General features: G+C 41.0%; 1 protein-coding gene across 5 annotated transcripts in view; it reads right to left on the bottom strand.

The window, feature by feature from the left end:
• OXR1 (oxidation resistance 1) overlaps positions 1 to 17870 on the bottom strand; it is a 270297-nt gene extending 252427 nt beyond the window's left edge. For 2 of the 5 annotated variants that reach the window (XM_040546713.1, XM_040546714.1), the window contains exon 1: positions 17599 to 17869. The gene's annotated coding sequence lies outside the window, so the exon portion shown is untranslated. Of the gene's footprint in view, positions 1 to 17598 lie in introns of all 5 variants that reach the window. The other 3 variants (XM_040546719.1, XM_040546715.1, XM_040546717.1) reach the window with 3 other exon arrangements.
• Between the last annotated feature and the right edge of the window lie 719 nt (positions 17871 to 18589).

Raw genomic sequence — 18589 nt, 5'->3', positions numbered from 1 at the left:
AATACTTCATCTGACAATTAAACTGCAATTTAAAGCAAACAAAAACTTTCCCATTCATATTAAACTACAATTTGCAAGAAATCTAGGTCAAAGCAAATTTTTTATTAGACCTTACGAAATAACGCAATGTTAAGAAAATAGATTAATCCACTCAAGGTAAACATGTCTGAGAGAGCCAAAGTCACAGGCAGGCTCAAGTTGTGACATATATCAAATAGGACATGGAATACTGGCCATATCTAAACATACTAAAAAAGGTTTCCAAGCAAGTCACTCTTTCTTTAACATATCTCTGGTCAAATCAGTCCCACTCCAAAACAAAACTGCCAAACAGGCTGCACCAGAATAACATTTGAGGCTAATATCTTATCTGGATGGAGTTTTCAACTTAACAAATAACAAGAACCATAAAATCTTGCAGCCAAAAAGTAGACCCACTTGAATCTATACCATGTAAAGAGCACAGAGGTGAGCAGAACACTGACAGCTGTACTAACCATCCTCAATACTTGTTCCTCCTGAAACATTCATTCTTCATCCTGAGCACCTGCAAAGATTACCTTGGAAAGACTTGGTATGACGAATGACTCGGGATACTAACATCAGCCAATTCACTGAAAAACAGACTAAAGAACTACTAAGAAATTTGGTATCACAAGGCCAGAGCAGGACCAAAAAAAAAACCTACCAAACTTCCCAACAAAAGGCTGTAAAATCGGTTCAGCACTTATCTTGTACGCAGCAATTTATTTCACTGAAAGAGAAAATGCTCACTGATCTCACAGGAGGTAGCTTCTTGACTCATAAAACTAATGTCATAAAGTCACTCCCAAGAAGAAATTATGCTATAAAAACAATTAGAATTCACCACTTCAGTAACAAAACAGCGTGCAGGTTTACTTTGTCAAATAAGATACTGTAGAAAAAATATGACCCATGCTGACAAGGAAGTAATTGAGTAAGAACTACAGCACTATCAAAAGGGAAGCCTGAGATTCACGTTGACTTTTTGCTTTTAATTTTTCTATAACATGTACATTCAAAAAAAAAGAAAGAAAAAATGCAGTAAAAGAATTGAGTTCCCTGTACTGCCCTTTATAAAACCTGAAAACAGAAGTTGCAGTTTTCAAACTAGAGTATTTGTAAAGTCAGATTTTAAGAAATATGGTAATCTCCTAAGTAGATACTTACAGTTCACGGATAGAAAGACAAACAAACAGAATCATACAAGCAGAAATCTTATTTAGCTGTTAGCTAGCTAATACAGCAATTAAATGATGGAGCCTTGAGAGATTAAGCTTATGAACACTGTGCTCTGGCACGCATCTTTCTGCTTGATTTCAGCACTGCTAAACACAGCCCTTGTTGGCTTCAGCAACAGTCAAAGCATTTTGAACTTCCAAAAATCAGTAGGAATTTAGCACTGCTGAAAAACAAATGCAGCAAGCACTGAATTCAACTCCACTTAGCTTCCCTCCAATATCGAAAACTCCATCCCCAGGATCTGTAACTGTAAAAAAGCACCAGTATAGGCATCCTACACTGCTTTGGCCATAACACTGCAAAAGACTAGCCAAAAATATAAATCTTGCACTGTGGTATTCCTTTTGGTTTGTTTTCTGGCCAGTTTGAAAGAATCTAGAATTGCCGCACAATTTTAAGTCATCATGGTTTGCTATTATCACTACAGCTGCTACCAATATTTTAGTTCCCATTCTGAAAATAATTTATGCCATGATACTGAAAATGGTCTGTAAAGCTCTAGTTTCTTAAAATACCTGGTGAAGCTTTAATTGCAGCAACAATTCAAAAGAGAAATGATAGTTTTGCTAAGCTGGTGAAGAGGGCTTTAGAGTAGAGTTACAGGGAAGGGGAACCTCACTCCATCCCACTCCTCCCAGCTTGATACCAGTGTCAACAATGGATGCCCAGAGCCTGGAGAAGGGTCACGGGTCAGTAGGAGAGCACCTGAAGAGCAGCACAAGAAGCCCAGCCACACCAGCCACTAAGCCAGCTTCATCAGGGGCCCAACTCAAATGTCTCTATGCTGATGCACATAGCAAGGGGAATACACAGGAGGAGTTAGAGATGTACGCACACCTGCAGGGCTATGACCTCATTAGCATTACAGAGACATGGTGGGGCAGTTCCCATGGCTTGAGTGTTGGGATGGAGGATACAGGATGTAGGAAAGACAGCAGGTGAGGTGAGGAGGGAGCATCACCCACAATGTCAAAGAGCAGCTGGAGTGTGTGGAGCTCAGGCTGGGGATGGGTGGGGAGCTGACAGAGCTCCTTGGAGGTCAGGATTACAGGGAGGGCAGGGACAGGGGACATTGTGGTGGGGGTCTGCTGCAGGCCACCTGATCAAGAAGACCAAGCAGATGAGGCTCTCTATAGACAGAGAGAAGCAGACTCACATTTACAAGCCTTGGTCCTCATGGACTTTAACCATCTTGATATCTGCTGGTGGGACAGCACAGCAGGGTATAGGCAATGCAGGAGGTTCCTGGAATGCACTGATGATCAATTCCTTCTCCAAGTGATAGAGAAGCCAACAAGGAGAGGTACTGTGCTGGATCTCATTCTCACCAAGAAAGGGCTGGTGAGGAACATGAAGCTCAAGGGCAGCCTTGACTGCAGTGACCATGAACTGGTGCAGTTTAGGATCCCAAGGGCAGTGAGGAGAGAGCACAGCAAGCTCGCTACCCTGGACTTTGGGAGAGCAGACTTTGGCCTCTTCAGGGATCTGCTTGGTAGAGTAACCAGAAAGCTGGTTAATATTCAGGGATCACCTCCTCCTAGCTCAGGAGCGATGCATCCCAACAAAGAGGAAGCCAGGCAAAAATACCAGAAGACCTGCGTGGATGAACAAGGAGCTCCTGGCCAAACTTAAACAGAAAAAGGAGGCCTATAAAGGGTGGAACCAAGGACAGACAGCCTGGGAGGGATACAGAGAAATCATCTGAGCAGCCAAGAATCAGGTTAGGAAAGCTAAAGCCCTATGAGAATTAAATTTGACCAGGGATGTCAAGGGCAAGAAGACAGGCTTCTATAGGTACGTCAGTGATAAAATGAAGACTAGGGAAATTGTGGGCACTCTCCAGAAGGAATTAGGAGGCCTGGTCACACTGGATAAGGAGAAGGCTGAGGTACTCCATGACTTTTTTGCCTCAGTCTTTATCGGCAAGAACTCTAGCCACATAGCCCAAGTCCCAGAAGGCAAAGGCCTTCTCTAAATTAGAGAGCCAGGTTAGGTTCTGATTAGCAAAGAATTTCTTCCCAGTATCTATGAGGGCGGTGAGGCACTGGCACAGGTTGCCCAGAGAAGCTGTGGATGCCCCATCCCTGGAGGTGTTCAAGGCCAGGCTGGATGGGGCTTTGGGCAACCTGGTCTGGTGGGAGGTGTCCCTGCCCATGGCAGGGGGTTGGAACTGGGTGATTTTAAGGTCCCTTCCAACCCAAACCATTCCGTCATTCTGTGAACTTTGATTGTTCAGAAAAGCTTGAAACTATAAACTCCAAACACCAGATCACTACTATTACTTTTTAAACCTCACTCTTTTACCAATCATGTTATTTGAGAAGAATCTCTAAAGCTATTTGGTACTTAAAATTGCATGGAAATAGAAAAGGGACTGAAATGAACTTTGATGGATCCAGAGACATTTGCATTATAAAACTGAAGTGAAAGTATTGCTGAAAGACAGCAAGTGGTAATTGGAAAGACAGATCTCAGAGAAACCTCATGGGAAGACATTACGAAAATGGGAAGTAATTCAATTGCAAAATGGATTTGGGAGTATCCGTTTGTGAGTGTTGATAATACCCTAAAATCAAGAAGAAAGTAAAAAAAATGAAACACATACTTCCTCTACTGGAGTTTCCATTTGCAGTTTTAATGTTTATAAATCCTCACACAGGACATTTCAGCTATGAAACAGAATAAAATTGGATCTAATTGTGACTTCCTTATTACAGTCTATTATACAGTTAGTATTTTTCTAATGTAAACTTTGAGTTGCTTAACATTTTTCCTCACTTTCTTTCTAAGAAGCAAGTATTTAGTTGCCTCTTAATGTTCTAAATTCACTTTTTCTTGGTGAGTCATTATTAATATGGAAATTAAAATAACTGTGTTTCCATACAAAGAAGATCAATTCATTTTTTAATATTAAAATTACCTCTATATAAAATAATGTCAATAACAACCATGCTGCTTGCTCACATGCCATTAAAATGGCACCAGACATTCAGTCCACTGTTTAGAAGTCTGGTTTTCAGGATTACAAGACTACTCTTGAGAATGAGATCAGAATTGAACAAAGAGGTCACTTATTTCCTACTTGTTCATTTTCACTTAAATACGAACTTAAAAATCCTTAGTTATTCATTCTGAACTAGGAAAGGTCTTCTGATTTTCTTTCACCATGGTACAAAACTTTTTGACAGATCAGTGAATGAATGTCAGAAACATGCCTGCTTCCTGGGGCTATCCTCAGCAGCTTCAACCTGCAGGTGAGCAGCATGGGGAGCCCCTGGATCTCATCAGCTGAGTAGGAGAGGAGTTTTTACATACTCTTGCAGTTCCAGGTGGAAGTCCGAAGGGGAGGTTACACGTGCTTCATCCTCGAGCTTAGCACCATGGTTCTTTTTTTAGCCAAGAGGGGCTTATCTTATTACCCTTCTTAGGTGTTATCTCCACACAGAACTGGAGGAAAGCATCATCCCAAAAGGTAGAGGCAGCACGCAGGAAACAGACAACACAGACACTCACATGTGCCTTCACCTCTTAAACATCTAACAGGATTCCATCACTTGGCTTAGTGCATTTTGTTAATATAAAATCCTAGCTCCCTTTCTCTTAAATCAGGTAAAATCGATGCAGTGAAATCATTAACGCCATGGCTAGTTTTTTTTAAAAACCATAACACTTTGTTGAACTACAGCTAATGTGAATGGTTTTCCTGCCTGGCAGGATGCACACACTATTTTTCACTATCACCTGATGAATAATTCAATCTTCGTATATTTGTGCATAAATAGGTTCCTCTGTCTATTCTGTTTCAGGTATTACAGCATGACCACTACAAGGAATTTCCATGTAATCTCAGACTGTCTGCATTAGGCATTTTCCCAGCGATATTCAACTGTGGCACCTGCAAAGTGATTCAGACATAAGAGGAGTGAGGATGACAGTGTTTTCTTTCCAAAATGACAACTTCACCATTGTCCCAACAGAATATATGGGGGCATAAATTACCTTTATTACCCTGTGAATGAAAGTCCATTTGGGGATGTTTGAGAACAGCAGAGACCTCTGACAAAAGCAGAACACTGTCACATAATTAAAATACAATTTCAACACTAGTCAGAGGTTATTTATATAATGTCGGTGCAGGTTTACGAGTTTTCCATTCATACAGACAACTTACTATCACTACTACAGTCTTGTGAGAGATGCATTTGCCTGCACCAGTATTATTACAACTGCTTTTGAGTCACAGAGGAAAATTTGGCCCATGCTGATAAACTATGCAGGGCATCTATAAAAGTGATTATGCTGAGAGCATTATGTAAGAACTACAACCACGGAATTGGAAATATTATTGTCTTCATAATACTAAATTTACTTTTCTTAAAAATAAAGGAAAGTGAAAACAGTAACACTTTAAAAAAATAATGAGCAATTCAACAGTAACAACAAATCTACCGCCTACTCATTTTTTTCAGGTCATCCCGTGCACCATATCATCAACCAGCAGATTTGAACTGTGAACTGGAAAGTTTCAAGACCATTCCTTTCCAAATATAAACAAGATTTCAGCAGGAATCAAATTAACTGAAAGAGAAGAGGGTTTTTTTTGCTCTGTTTCTGTAATCTGATTATTTTGACGGCAAGCACAGTAGAGCTACTTGAAATCTGCAAAACAATGGAGTAACACAAAATAGTATTGTGTAAAAACTTGATTTATGCAAGTTATTTTTCTTCCCGCATCCAGCTTGTCACCCTGCAGAAGAACAAACACAAAATATTTGTTTCTATTAATCCTGCAATTAAAGTACTCAAGGATTTGTACCACAGGGCCAGGACTCTTCACCGCTTCATCTACAACAATACGTTTTCATTCATTCCATCCATTGTGGCAAACAGTGTTTAGTGACCAGCCACGTGTAAAAATCAGCAGTGATCCATCAGAAGTCATATGTGCTGTTAAATTAAAAAAAAATAATAATACAGATTAGTACCCTTGCTAGCATGCATGTCCAATCCGTTGCAGCTCAGTTCCACATTACCAATTTGCCAGAAGGTTGAGGACAAAAAATACATATGGATTTAATTTTATTAAATATAAATACAAACATGCAATGTTTGCTTCCCTATCGATGAACAGAAGGTAGGAATATTCTCTACACATGGCTCAAAGCTGTTTGTAATACACTCTATCTGACCCTTTGCTACAACATGGGAAGAACCTCTTTCACCACCTGTTGATTTGTGGAATTGATTAAAGGCGAATTATCCAGCATCTTCCGTATGTTAAAATAAAATCAGTCAGTCAATTCCATCTCCCATGGCTGTTCTAGACTTAAGATCTTGAAGAAGTAACTCTTTAAGGGAAAGGTTAAATATTTGGGTTTCAACAAGACTCTACTGTTGTTATGTATGGTTTTATTGGGTTTAGGTCATAAATCCATAGTAGAGCCTTTTAGCTTCTAACATAGTAAAGACTTCCTTTAATAGGTAAGGATCTAAACTAAAACTTCCAAACACGAGTAACTTGTGCAAGAAGGGGGAGAAAAATAAAAAAAATAAATACACAAGCTAAGGCACACATTTCAATTTACTACACAGTGTTTCTGTGATATTCTTGCCCAAACTCTGGTTAATAGCTTAATTAAAAAAATTAAATGTTGTTCTTATAGCACATCCCTAACCAATCATCCTCATGTCATGCTTTATGTCACTGGGCCCACAGATTACTATAATTTTTAAAGTATTCTGCTACTGGTCTCAATTTTTTCTCATCAGCAGTTTAAAAAGTGTAAAAATTAGTGTAATTAGTGATACTAAAATTGTATCCATAATGGTCTGAAGATTTAAGAAAAGTAAGGCATGGAGGGACAGGGTAGATTAGGTTAGGGGAAAAAAAATGAGTTAGGGAAAAAAAAAAGTTGAGTTACTTGGTTACATTAGATTCTTTGTTGGGTTTCCTAATTAGGAGTCATGCACTGTTACAGATAGATGAATTGACCGTTGTACTGTATAAATTCAAATGCTCAAAAGAGCACAGTTAAATAACAAACAGTACCTTTATCTAAATGTCACACATTAAGGAATAATCAATAAAATATGGTAGTAGTTTTGTCATAGCTATGATGATCTACTAGCCAAATGGGGACTCTTGTGTTCCTCCTAAAAGTGTTCTTGCACAGCTCAGTAGCTGTATAAGAGAAAGCATCTTAGAGGGTTATAGACTGAAATCCTTTTATTAATAGTGTTGCTTTTCTGGCCTAAGATGGAAAAACAGATGTTTAATTTGGTTTCTTTGGATGAAATGCTGCCATTTTACCTTCTTTATCTGCTAGAGGGGTATTTGTGTATGGAAAACAGTGCACCAAGAATGGAGTGGAAGAGGCAATAACAGCTGTCCTTCAAGTTAATCAGTTGTGTATCTTAAGTATTAACAAATTTGCAGGTTTCAGATGTGCTGCAGCTCAGAAATGGTCATAATCATTAATTTATCAGAATTCAATTTTTATTAGATGGAACATGAATCTTCCTAAACAAGGATACATGACAAAACACTAGTGGTTTAAAATTGCAACAGTCCAGAACTCCAAACAAACTTGAGTAATTTAATCCTGGCATGGAAACTGAATGCTTGGTGCACTGAAATTTGTGTCGTGCTACCGTGCAAGCACTGTGGTATAAAATGTCAGGTACAAGCATCTGGAAAACTACAAGCTGCTTATACCAGCTTCACTGCTCCACACCATCCCAGTCTATTTCTGTAAATTGGCACAATTTATATTAATTTACCCCTCAAAAAGCTATTGCCTTTACTTTTTTTTGTCAGACTACTCTTTAAAATTCTTTTAATAGCCATGCACTTACATGAAGAGACTATTTTAACTTGTATGCATTAAAGCACATTGACTGCTACAGTCCTTGCACAGTATAAAATCTAGCTCATTTTGGCAAACGCCAATTAATTCACCTTGATTTTTTTTCTGAATGTCTGTAAATAAAGAGAGAGATACTGTGTTTGACATAATTATTTAAAGCTGCTCTTATTGTTAATGCTGAAGATCTATAGGTTTACATACGGGTGCACATTTGGAAAATTAAAGACAGCAAACTGACTTATGTTCGGGTATTACAATACAGAAAGCACTGGTTAAATAACAACAACAAAAAACAACCCACAAGATTGTTTTCTTAAGGAAACCAAAGTGACTAACAAAGGCATAGACAAAAAAAAAAAAAAAAGGAGGAAAAAACTCAGGTCTTAGAATGAGCATAAGTATTTGAAATATCCAGCATATTTTTAAAAGTTTATTACAAAATTCTGCCTCATCATTCACACTTCAGTCATTAATGTTGAAGCTACAAGATGCTAATGAAAGTTGTAACTTTTTTTCCCTCAGAAATTCTTCGTCATAAATATGTGAGTAAAAAAGTAGAATAAATAAAGGAATGTAAAATTCTTATTTTTTATTTTTCCTCCTCTTGGATTCACCAAGATAGACAGCAATACAGACAGGTGCTCTTGCCATTCTGAGCTGTGATTAAAATACCTGGGAAGGAGAATTAGAAAGTAGAAAACAATTAGCAGTTGTTATAAAAATTTAAAACATATGACAAGGATCCTTTGCACATTTTATGGAGATGGAATAATTTCCTCCCTATAAACACCAACTGTCAGATTTCCTCTAAATTTAAATTGTTTCAGCTGATGAAAGCCCACTGGGTTCCAGTCAGTGGTCCCCCATGTTTCCCAAAGGAGGTCAGATGGGATGGCATGCAATTGTTTCTTTGGGGAATTAATTCCTACTGCCCGTTGCCACATTATCCTATAAAAATTCTGCCTTTGGGTATACCTGAGAAACAAAAATTATCAGAAGTGACTGAGGGAATTAAAAGGGATCGGATAGAGCAGTAACAAGTTTACATTCTGCCTCTGCTATGGTTAGAATCATAGAATATCCCGAGTTGGAAGGGACCCACAAGAATCATCGAGTCCAACTCCTGGCTCCACACAGGACCACCCAAAAATCAGTCCACATGTCTGAGAGTGTTGTACAAATGCTTCTTGAACTCTGGCAGGCTCAGTGCTGTGACCACTGCCCTGGGGAGCCTGCCCCAGTGCCCGACCACCCTCTGGGTGCAGAACCTTTCCCTAACACCCAGCCTGGCCCTCCCCTGTCCCAGCTCCATGCCGTTCCCTCGGGTCCTGTCGCTGTTCCCAGACAGCAGAGCTCAGAGCCTGCCCCTTAGTCTTAGGGCACATCTCTATAAAGGACCCTGAAAATTGGGCAAAACAGAACTCGAAATCAGGGGAAAATACATATGGGAAGCAAGAGTATCTTTTCTTGGTATTTCTTAAAAGGACTGTATGTTTGCAGTACCTCACCTTTAAAGCTTATATCAGGTCAAGCCTGATCTCCACATATGATCCAAACCTTGCTCAAAACTTAGTGCAACACAGGCTAAGGACAAAATTAGAGATGGTGACAGAAATAGGGTGAGCAAATTTGGTGTTCACTGTGCAGCATTCCTGTGCCAAACTAGATACACAAGTAGACCCTGTTTTCATCACCACATCAGTCTCCTTCCAAACACCGGGAGCTCCTTCCAGCTGCGCAGCTCCTAGGTTCACGCGTACCTTTAGCTAGTGCTGTTAGAGACAAGGTACACATTAGTCTTCCAGAAGAGAAGTAACAGTTTCAAAGCGTAAAGCCTTATTTCCCTTATGGAGTAAGTGTAAGGAAAAGTATCATGCTCACCAAAACAAAAACTGTTTGTATCTTAATTCTGCCTTGCTCCGTTCTGTGTTCACCCACTCTCCACTGTTTATAGGTAGCAGTGACTGTGAGGCCTGTTACAGAGACCCATCTTCCCGTGGTCACGCTGGCACTGCAAGGAGAATTTTTCCCTGTTCAAAGACATCCTAATTAAAAATATTGATTTCAGTTTGACAAGGACTTGTGAGTAGTAAGTAACAGCTTCCCATGCTTCACTGCTATTTTTACAAAGTCATAGAATGGTTTGGGTTGGAAGGGACCTTAAAGCCCACCCAGCTCCACCCCCCTGCCATGGGCAGGGACACCTCCCACCAGACCAGGTTGCCCAAAGCCCCATCCAGCCTGGCCTTGAGCACCTCCAGGGGTGGGGCAGCTACAGCTTTGACTTCCAAAGTCAAGACCATATATACTATATATGTATAGTTTATATTTATATATAAACAAAAATCAAGAACTACTGGTCAGCAAGTGTCTAAACAATATTCTCAAAGAAATTACATAAACAGCTTTATACAGTTTTCAGCTGTGCATTCACATAAAATTTATTTCCCCCAAGACTGCTGCAACACTCAGAGAACAGGAGGGATGGTATTTCCTGAGCAAGCAGTGACAGTATCCAGTGTCTGGTCTGACCAGAGGTGTCCGATCCATGGCCGTGTGGTACTAATTCTGGCATCCTAACAGAGCTCAAGCAATTTCCTCATGTTCCTCTCCAAGTTGACCATCACTACAGTATCAGAGCATTTCACCAATAATAATAAAACTTATCTTCTCACAACATGCCATGCTGTGCAAGTAGTATTGTCTTCATTTTACAGACACACACTTGAAGCATAGAGACTCAAGGTAAATGGAAAAGTCTATTTATTTTGGACAGCAGCTTTAGCTCTGGTACTTCTGAATTTGTGAGACTTAATTACAACACAATGATAAATAAGTAGGAGAAGCAGGAGGGCTGTGAGGAGGTAGAACACTGAAGTGAAATACCCTTAGCAATGAATCACAACAGGGCACAAAAATCAGAAACTTGGGATTTCTGTTGGGCTCTTATAACAGCATAGTCACAAGACACAGACCACCACTTGCACTTCTTCCCACCTGTCCAGCGCTGCTCCCATCTTCCCTGAGTCTCACCTAGTCCCCTGCATGCCAGCCACCAGCACCACTCTCCAACAACCTCATCTTAGTTCTGAATTTCACAGCAACTAACCCTAAGACTTTGTCCAGGCAGCCCATCCAAGACCTGCTCAAAATCAGGACCTGCTCTCCCATACATTGGGAAAGCATGTAAAGCAGCTATTATGGCTGAGGCACTAAGAACAATCTCACATCCAGGGCCTCGAATTTGATAGATTTGTATTAACAGTTTTGTTCTGATGATAAGCATAAACCAGACTATTTCTGTACAAACAGCTGAATGTACTCAGCCCTCTACAAGTAAATGCGAGCTCCACTGCAGAGAGCTTGCAGAGTGTGTACACAGCATACAGCAAGACAGTAGGACACAGTAAGCAGACCATCAACTGAGCACCAAAGCTTTAATAAATGGTAATTCCACTTTAAACCTTTCCTTATGATTTCTTCCACATTGCTATTTGATTGTTTCCACTCTTGGGGTATCTAACTCACTGCTTCAGGTAAGACTTCTTAGTGAAGCATAAACTCATGTAAAAGCTTTCAGATGAAGGAGATCTTACTGAAAAAAAAAATGCAGAAGAAAATGAGGTATTCCAGCATGCATATGGAAAAGTTTCACAGCCACATGTTCCACATGGACCAGCCAGTTCCTGCTACTATCATCCTTTCTAGCATACGGAAAATACACGCAAAGATAGAAGTTTTGTTGTTTTTTTTTTGCTATGGTCATATGCTAATATCAACATAAGGCATGCGTGGGACTTCCATCAGCTGGTTAAGTCCACACTATAAATTAGTGCAACTCTTCAAAAAATATTCAAGCAGAAAGTACCACAAGGGTTTTGAAGTTTGATCTAGAAGTGAGATTAGATTACTAATGAATTAGTATTAGTATTTTGGCAGTAACATTTCAGTGCAGTCAGTGTTCATACTGACTCTTGGGGAAAAAGAAAAAAGAAAGAAAAACATAGCCATAATCCCAGAGAAAAACATTGAAAAACCCACAGAGACTAATGATAAGATTCCAAAGTAGAAATAAAACTGGAACAAGCAAACGTATTTTGGGTCCTAACATATCTCTTTTCCTTGGTATTACTGTTTGTAGTCCTGGATAAGAACTGTTTCCTTCTCTAAAGGGGATTTAAAAGCTTTTACAGCTTCCCTTCTCAGAAGCTGGAGAAGCTGTGATATATCAATCATCGATTAATCATCTCGGAACGTGCTTGTATCAACAAGATGGCTGTCCTGCCTTTTCAGTGTGACTAAACAAGAAAGACAATTTGGAATTCAACTACCAGACATACAGATGACTGAATAGATTATTTTTACATCAACAGCATATAAATATCAATTTCTGAAATAACAATATTAATAATTTAAAATCACAAAGTAAATATAAGGACTCACAATCTCACTGAAGCAACTATAAATACTAACATTTTAGTATGCTCTTATTTATAAAATATTCAGATTTATTACTAAGCATTTCTACAGCTAAGTGTAGATTAAGGAATAACAAATAATGTGTTTGCCACTACTATAGAACATACTTCCACGGAATCTGGTTGCGTTACGCCTTAAGAAAAAAAAAGTTCAGTCTATAGTATCAAAGTCTTATCTTCATGTGCATGTCATATTTTATGAAGGTTTATTGATATCTATTATCTGTAGGAATATTTAAGTGAACTATGTTTTACCTATGAATTTGTTCCATGATTATGTGTCCCAGAAGCTTTTTATACACAGGAGCATGGGAGATAGCCGATTCTTTCCTCCTGTTTCCAGAGCTCAAGTTTTTAGTGAAATGGATGGGAACTGTATACATAGAGGAACATACATCCCCAGACTCAGAGTTTTAATGGATGAGATCACTCACTGGAGACACACAAGATGGTTCTTAGTATCCTGTGATGTGATGAAGGCAGATCACCTTCCAAAACGAAAGTCTTCTCAAACAGTACCGCTGAACAAACCAGGTACCTACACTAACGGGGGTAATACTTTGTCCTTCAGAGGTGTTATGAGTTAGATATAGAAGTGCCATGGATTTGCTTTCCATGCTCAGGAAGAAGTACTGCATGCCCATGATTGCACAAATGTCAACTATGCCTTCAGAGATGTACAGGATATGCCCCAGGTAAACCGGAAGCGTTACTCTCTAGCCACTGACTACTGAAGAACGTGTGAACTACAAAGAGGATCTTACGTGACTGAGGCTCTTCTTCACACACTAACAAGGTTACATTTGTATTCACTCATGGCAAGTGAATCATCATCAGGTGTTTAAAAGGCGTTTAAATAACATTATACGGGGGGGGGGAGCAGATGGGTTAATTTGCAATTTCTAGAAAAAAAAAAAACAAACATGAAGTTCTTACTTCAGGAAATTTCTATCAATGTCAAAGGTAGTTTTGCTTAAGTAAGCAATTCCAGTTTGGGCTTGTATAAGCAACTCAGTAAGCTATTCAAGACTGGTCAGAGGACACCAGAGATGCATCTTGTAGGGACTGCTTATTATTGCTGATATTACCCAGCAACTAAATACACAGCGCCTGGTCTGGGCCACGCATCACAATGATTTATGAAGAAAGAAAATAATGTTTTGCTTAGAGTGCTCAAAATTTCCTCTTTCATCCATCTTTCACTTTTGATCACTGATAGATTTAGTAGCAAAGTATTAAAAAACTTGCACCTACTTCACCATTAAAAAGCACGTTATGTTCTGTCTTGTTAGGGCACTAACTTTCCATGGGAAAGACACTGCACATGTCCCTCTGGTTTTATAACGCCTACGGTTGTGTTGGGGGAATCCTATTGTTCCTACACAAGCTTTAAGTCCAACTCCCTTTCAAAAATCAGTCAGACTGGCTTCCAAAATTCAGTAACTGTTCCCTCCATGAGGGAAACACCCCTCATAAGTAACAAAAAGCCTCCCAGAATAAGAGCTTACCAGAAATGTACACGTTGGCTTAGACTTACCCATTCAAGACTGAAAACAATGTGTCCAGCAAAGGGAAAATAAAGAAGTGGCAGGTATACCTTTGTATCCTTCTGTTCAGAATCCCTTTTTTTCATGTTGCTGCCCCTGGACTACATGGACACTGTTACACGGGCCCCGGAGAAGATACAATCACTTGTTTTGTGACAAATGGGTTGTTCTAAGCTATGTTCATGACCACTGCGCGCTCCGTTATTACACACATGAAGCTCGTGAGTAGCTGTCCTCTCTTCCCTTTGCTCCCATCTCCGGCATCAAATGGTAAAGATACCTCAGTGCATTCCTGAGGAGGAACAGAGTGAAGCCGAAAGGTCCTTTCCCCTTGTGTCACTGAAGAGTTAAGGAGCCAAAACTCCAGCTTGTTCTCAGTTCAAGAGCTGTGGAAGATTAACACAGATTTACGTGTTTTCTTCTCTACCTTTCTTTTTCCTCCCCAGCTTTTTCTTCCTCTCCAAATCCTTCCTTTTACAGGCAGCAGAGTAACACACACACAAAAAAAGCAGCAAGTACTCCTCTCTCTGTTTTGCTAGCGCAATGTAAAAAAGCAGGGCCAGGAGGCCAAGATCCCCTGCTTCAGTGTATAATTGAGAGATGCAGACAGGAACCTGACGTTCAGGAGGAACTTGCTAATTGTACTGCTGCAGCCACAGATAAGCTCGTTCAGCGACAAAGCTCTGCACAGTCTGAAAGATTTTGACCGTATGGTCCAATAACTTTCTGTCTTGGACGGAAACTGCATGACACATCCGTATCATTTCCTGAGATATCAAGGAGATACCTTCCCTATATCTATGTTTAATCTTGAGTAAAGCTGGTAGGAGCAGATGCTAGAATAAAAGCAAGACTTCCAGCTGATTGCGGCAGTGCACCCACCACGTGAGCATCTGCTCCTGGCACAAAACAACACCAATGAACTGAAGGCAGCGATGTCTTTTGAACACTTGAAGGTCTTCCCCATGAGCTTTGGCAAACATGAAATTCTTCTCCTGTCCAAAACTGCCTTCTGCCTCTGATGGTGACAGCTCACACATCAAAGAAAGGCACATTACCTTAGAGGATATCTGTCACAGTAGACAAGGAAGGCATCCTGGATTTAAGTACTCAGTTCTATTAAGCAAAAGTTTTGGTATGTTCTTATTCAACCCACTCACGAACATACAGCAATCTCATGCTAACCTGATACTGAACCACGCTTGTTAGCGATAATTGTTTGCTTCTGTAAGGTTGTCACCTCCCCAGTGTATTCCAGTAATATGCGCTTCATTGAATATTTTCAATGTAGTAACTTAAGGAACAACAGTAGCTCACTAAAGGGTGAAGAAGAAAGAAATTGAAGTAGCTCATCAACAAAAAGGAAGCTAAGAGACCGTCTCAAGAATTAATGGCTGAATGGTAATGCTGACAATCCTAGAGTAATCAATCGCCTATGAAATTTCCTAGGGCATTATTAATAGTTTGTACTTAAATTCATGATTTAAAAAAAAAAAAAATAACATCTCTTTCCACAGTCCTGTTATTCTTTAGAGTCCTACGGGAAAAAGTATATAAGATGCCCTGCAATGTGAGATGACATGCCTTATTACAAAAAGTAAAGAAAAAAAGAAAGATATTCCCTTAGATTAAATGAATAATGGAGAAATAAGAGTTTTCAAGGGAAAAAGTGCACAGAGAAAGAAAACTACAGCTACTTTTTTTTCTGCCTGAAGGGAAAAAATAAGTACGTGCAAACACTGCAACTGCTACTTAGGCATTCTCCAACAATTAATATGCAACCCCACTGCCACTCAAATAATTTTCTCATTTCCATTAGTTGGGCTCAAATCTGGACAAGAGGCGAAGAATCAATGGAGACTCTACAGAAATTATACCACAGAGTATAATATGCTAAGGATACGCCTATATGCTCTACCTGCATATGCTTTGACTTCAGAGAATACTTATCTGTTTAGGATGCTGAAATAATTCAGTTATCTGTATGACCTCTGGAGCCCTAACGAAAGGTATTGAAATGTCGTAACAGTAAATGTAACACAAATAGCACCTACTAAACAAATTACTACTGCACAAGCATAAGGAAAGCCATTTTTTAATCAAAGACTTTGAAGCCCAGTGACATTTTGAACAATTTTATTTTTAAAATCCATACTATTATTAATTCAGCTCAAATCTAATTCCAAGAAAAAGATGGCAGGTTGCCACATTCAAAAATTTCCCTCCTTATTTTTCACAACATCACCAACATAGGTAAAACAAACTGTTCTTTCCTGCTGCATTCTCTTATGGTTTTGTGCAGCAGGCAAAAGGCATCCACTCAAGAATTCTTTTTTTCTCCCATTATCGCAGACTCATAAAAAGGCAACAGACAGGACAGCAGCTTATTCATGCACAAGTCAGATCCCAAGCGCACACACTCACTGGCTTTCCAAAACCCACAGATCAATGCCCATCTTACTGCTATGGGGGGGCTGCCTTGGGTTTTATTTTTAATTCATTTGGGGGAGGGGAAGAGCTGCAGACATACAGAAACAATCACACAGCAGTCTTCCTGGCTCCATTGCAATAATACTAATTAATAGAACCAAGACGAGATACACAGCAGGGCTGGCAGGTTCTGGGTCTTTAACTACTTTGAAACACATCTAGATTTTGACGAGGTTTAACCTGCAGACACTTCAGTTCATGGGCATATTCATCTCTGTGATCATCCCAGCAAATCCAAATCAACACGCAGAGAGCGCCTTGCCTGTGAGAGTGTCAAAAGTCGGGTTGTTAAACTCAGAAAACGTATTGGAACGGTCTAATGAAAATTAACACACTGTCCACCACGAGCACTTAGTGGCCCTCCCTCAGTCTAGTTCTTTCACCGGTGCCATGCTAAGCAGCAGAAGGCTCATAACCAATGCTCATTTTCACAGAAATCTCTTCAAATTCCCCCGTCCTTATTATAAAATCATTTTAATTGGATGGCTGCCTTCATACAACTTTGGAAACAACCACAACAAGCCTCCGGTGAGCAGGAAAGCAGTTTCTGAAGCCTTTTCCCATTCAGCACGCAGAAAATAAAAAGTAAAATGAGCCTGTTTCAACACCAAGTGAGGAACTTTATATTCCCTAGGATCAAACAGCACTCAGACTGACTTGGCGCGTGAAAGGAAGGAGGGCAAGACGTGCATTTTTGAAAAGAACAAGAAAATGCTATTTATAGGGGGGGAAATTAAATAAATTTGGGGCATAGTTAGGTGTTTACTATTGACAGACAGGTTGAAATACCGCACATATGCACACGCATCTCCCCTTCCCCTCAGCCCCGCTCTGAGGGGCGCGGGGCGGCAGCGCGTGCCGCGGCGGTTGGGCGGGCACCCATCCAACCGCCGCGGCACGCGCCACCGCCCCGCGCGCGCGCGCGCGCCCCTTTCCCGCCCCGCAGAAACTTACTTGCAAGGCGGCGGCGGCGGTTGCTGCTGTTGCTGCTGCTGCTGCTGCTGCACGCGCCAGCCCTCACGCGGCCCCCCGGCGCGCGCACTCCTTCCCGCCCCGCGAACCTCGGCGCGGCGGCCGCTGCTGCCGAGCGCGTTCGGACATGCTCAGTGCCCGAGCCGCCGTCTGCCGCGCGGAACCTACCCCCGAGGGAGGGGTGGGGGTTGGATGAGCAGCGGGGGGAGAGCGGAGAAACAGGGGGCAGAACTGGATGCTACCAAGAGGATGAGCTAAAAATAGGCGCTGCACGAAAAAAAAAAAAAAAAAAAAAAAAAAAAAAAAAAAAAAAGCAGCCGGCGCTTAAAGGGGTAGAGGCGGGCCTGCCGTTGGGGTGAGTTGCGCTTGGCCTAGCAACGCTGTTGCCTGTAGGGGTGCACGGGTTAGGGCCGCGGCCACGGCCGGGCATGTTTACCTCAGGGCCGAGCGGTTTTACCTCAGGGCCGGGCGGTTTACCTCACGGCTGGGTAGTTTTACCTCACGGCTGGGCAGTTTTACCTCACGGCCGGGCATTTTAACCTCACGGACGGGCGGTTTGCCTCACGGCTGGGCAGTTTTACCTCATGGCTGGGCAGGTTTACCTCACGGACGGGCATTTTTACCTCACGGACGGGCGGTTTACCTCACGGCCGCGCCACCCCGCGAAGCGGCAGGTTCAGACACCCTGTCTAGAAAGTGCGGGAGAGGCTGCGGGGGATGTTTCCACGCAGTGTTTCTCAGGAAACATCCCCGTCCCATCCTGAGGTGTTAGGTTTTAGGGTGAGCCTCAAGCTCGTGCCAGCTCTCCAGTGAAACCTAGAGCAGTCGTGTGAGGGTGTGACAGGTCCCAGGCACGCAGCTTCCCCTTAAATAGTGAAGATGGGGCCCCTTCTAGTATTGAAGATTTATTTCATAAGAGAAAAGACGTGATCTCACTCAAACGCTAATGTTTCAAACCTAACACCTATAGATA

The sequence above is a fragment of the Cygnus olor genome, chromosome 2, assembly GCF_009769625.2.
Source record: "Cygnus olor isolate bCygOlo1 chromosome 2, bCygOlo1.pri.v2, whole genome shotgun sequence".
In the NCBI taxonomy this organism is placed as follows: domain Eukaryota; kingdom Metazoa; phylum Chordata; class Aves; order Anseriformes; family Anatidae; genus Cygnus; species Cygnus olor.
Note: the sequence above shows the minus strand (reverse complement) of the source record. Positions and strands in the feature narration are given on the sequence as shown.